Below are 3,757 nucleotides of genomic sequence, written 5' to 3'. Positions count from 1 at the left end.
CCACCACAACTGTAAAGTAGTTCAACATAGCAATGGAATTTGGAATATCAGAACAACCTGGCTCTGATGCCATTTGAAGGAAATCACAAACAGAGATCTCCATGAGTAGCGGAAGGGATCAACTTCTAAATTTTAGAAAATAATTTTCCTTTTATTTCATGGTTACCATAAAACTTCCAATAACCTCTCACTCAATTGGTTATTAGAGAAAAAGAATTAATTATAATATAATTAATATATTATAAACGAATATGATAACCAACTTATCATATTATATTTATAACCTATAGTTTTAATATTTCATCATATGAAACATATAAACCATAGTTTTTTTCCTATTTTATGGTACTTAATATAAATCATATTTCTATTAATTCCTCCATTTAATGTATCTAATACATCACGCCAATTATATCACATATAATTTAATTTCCTCTTATTAATTTGAACACTTTAAAATAACCCCAAAATTTGATACTCAACTTGAACTCATTGAGCTATCAAGGGGACCTTATGGACCTGTAGCTTGAAGCTCCAACGATACGTGAATAACTTACTGAACTCTTTAGTCATGAGATCCACCATCTGTTAACTATCGGGCACCCCACTAAAGATCGACAACTGCACTCTTCTCACAACAGATATATTTTTGTGTCCATATAACCAATCAACAGTGTGATAACCTTTCACAAATCACTCGTAAGTAAAGCTGGACCAATTTACCGTTCTGCCCCTGTAGTTACATTTAATTCCTTAACAACCACTAATTCCTTTAATGAACAATAAGTCATAGTCCTACTATGACTGAGTTCTCTCTTTCAAAGAAAGGGTGTGGCCACTAAATTCAAGAACTGGAATCAACCCTTAAGGGAGAAATTTATCTACTTACCCCTACTTCGGAGAATGAGTGAATTTCGTCTTGTGTAATTGAGTTCCCAGCTCCCCAATCTGATGAATCCTCAAAAAGGTAGGCTTGTTGATTTGGCAAGCTGGCCACTCTCACCCATACTAATCAAAGGACCGCCATCATAGGCAGGAGTTCCCAAAACACTTACGATTAAGGTCATGTCACCTATGGTCATTTTAGTGAAATGTAATTCTCAATTCTCAACAGTGTTATATAAAGAGATGAATCATCTCGTGGTCCAGTCTTATACAACTCTTTGTATAGGACACCCCCGCTCGCATGTCTCCATATGAATAGTCAGGATCAGATCATTTGTAGCACTTTACAACACTTGTAAATATCTATAAAGCGGGTCGTATCCGAAGTGCCACAAGGATAAGGTATCCCTCCTTTATCCTTATACCACAGACCATTTAGGTTATTACTTAAGGTATGATCCACTTGTATGTCTCACATACATGCTTAAGTTTACATAAAATAACCACGGATCTTAGTTTATTGGATATAAGTAAATGCAAATAAAATAACATTTATTTTATTAATAACAATGTGTACAAGCTGTTTACAAAATATGAGATTGCGGGAGAATTAGGACACCAATCTCAACAATCTCCCACTTGTTCTAATGCCTCAAGAGACTAATGTACAATACATAAAACAGTACAATATACAATAAACTAGGGCATACTCTATACCCCAGTATCATCTTCCACTTGCCCTAGACAAGATGCCTCATGTCCCAGAGACCCAGACTCTCCAGATGACCATTGAACGTTGTAGCTGTGAGAGCCTTTGTAAACGGATCAACAATGTTGTGCTCCGACGCGATCTTTGTGACTATCACATCATCGTGCACAATCTCACGGATTAAATGATACTTCAAATGATACTTCCATTCGATATGCTTGCCTCTACGATGACTCCGAGGTTCCTTTGAATTTGCCACAGCCCCGGTGTTATCACAATAGAGTGTGATCGGCTAAGACATATTTGAAATAACTTCCAAATCCGTAAGGAACTTCCTAAGCTAAACAGCCTCTTTAGCAGCTTTACAAGTGGCTAAGTATTTGACTTTCATTGGAGTTCATGATGCATCCTTGATTGATGCTTCGCCAAACTACAGCCCCTCCATTCAGAATGAACACTGACTCTGATATTGATTTTCGAGAATCTCTATCAGTCTGAAAGTCAAAGTCTGTGTATCCTGTAAGAATCAAATCCTTATCTCCATACATGAGCATATAGTTTCTCGTTCTCTAAATTTACTTGAGAATCGTTTTGACCGTTGTCCAGTGATCTAATCCTGGAATGGACTGATATCGACTGACAATCCCTACTGCATAGCAAATGTCAGATTTAGTACATAACATTGCATACATAAGGCTTCCAACAACTGAAACATAGGGAATCCATCTCATTTCCTATACTTCTTGAGGTGTCTTAGGACACTGTTCCTTAGACAAAACAATTTCATGCCTGAAGAGTAATAAACCCCTTTCGGAATTCTTCATCAAGTACCTAATCAACATCTTGTCAATGTACGATATCTAAGACAAGGCTAACCTCTTATTCTTACGATCCCGAATGATCTGGATCCCTAGAACATACTACGTCTCTCCCAAATCTTTCATTTGGAATTGGGCGGCTAGCCACTTTTTAATGTCAGTCAGAAAACCTATATCATTCTCAATGTGTAAGATATCATCCACATACAGTACCAGAAAAGCTATTGAGTTGTTGATGACTTTCTTGTAAATAAAAGTCTCATCAACGTTTGATCAAAGCCAAATTATTTGATCGCACTATCAAATCTAATGTTCCATGATATAGATGTCTGTTTCAGCCCATAAATGGACCTATTAAGCTTGTAAACTCTTTGCTCTTGATCTGGAACAATGAAACCCTATGGTTAAGCCATGTAGATGGTCTTGTCAAGATTACCATTCAGAAAGGCAGTTTTGACGTCCATTCGCCATATCTCAAAAACATAAAACGTGGCTATGGACAGAAGTATCCCGATAGATTTCAACATGATAACATGTGAGAAAGTTTCCTCATGGTCCACTCCCTCGACCTGGGTATAACTCTTTTCCACAAGTCTAGCCTTAAAGGTCTGCACCTTTCCATCTACAGCTCATTTTCACTTGTAGATCCACTAACACCCTATAGGTTTTACCCCATCAGGCTGATCCACAAGTTCCCAGACATAATTGAAGTACATAGACGTCATTTCCTGATTCATGACTTTAATCCACTCATCTTTGTTAACATCCTCCATTGCTTGCTTATAATACATTGGATCCTCAACTCCACCATCAGACATGATGTTTTGAACTTCAGTCAAACCCATGTAGCGTTCCAGTGGATTCGCAACCCTTCCACTACGTCGAGGCAGTCTCAACTCTTGAGATGGCTGACTAGATGAATCGACATCAATAAATCTTGTTGATCTATCACTCTGTTCAACAACTCTTTTTGAGCTCTCAGTAATCTCACTAGAAGTGTCATGTAAAACAAGCTTCCTTCGTGGTTTATGATCCCTGATGTGGTCTTCTTCCAAAAATATAGCATTTTTCGACACAAACACTTTGTTCACACTCGGATCATAGAATTATCCACCCCATGTTTCCTTGGGATAGCCTACAAAAAGGCAAAATTTCGAACGTGGCTCTAACTTTTTAGGGTTATTCATAAGCACGTGGGTCGGACATCCCCAAATCCTAAAGTGGCGTAAACTACCTTTACGGCCTCTCCAAAACTCAAAAGATATTTCAAAAACACACTTTAAGGGAACTTTGTTCAAAATATAACATGCAGTCTCCACTAGAAATCCCTAAAACGAGTCTTGAA

Source organism: Benincasa hispida, chromosome 1 (assembly GCF_027475165.1).
Source record: "Benincasa hispida cultivar pf3 chromosome 1, pf3_genome.v1.1, whole genome shotgun sequence".
Classification (NCBI taxonomy): domain Eukaryota; kingdom Viridiplantae; phylum Streptophyta; class Magnoliopsida; order Cucurbitales; family Cucurbitaceae; genus Benincasa; species Benincasa hispida.
This window is presented reverse-complemented; position numbering follows the sequence as displayed.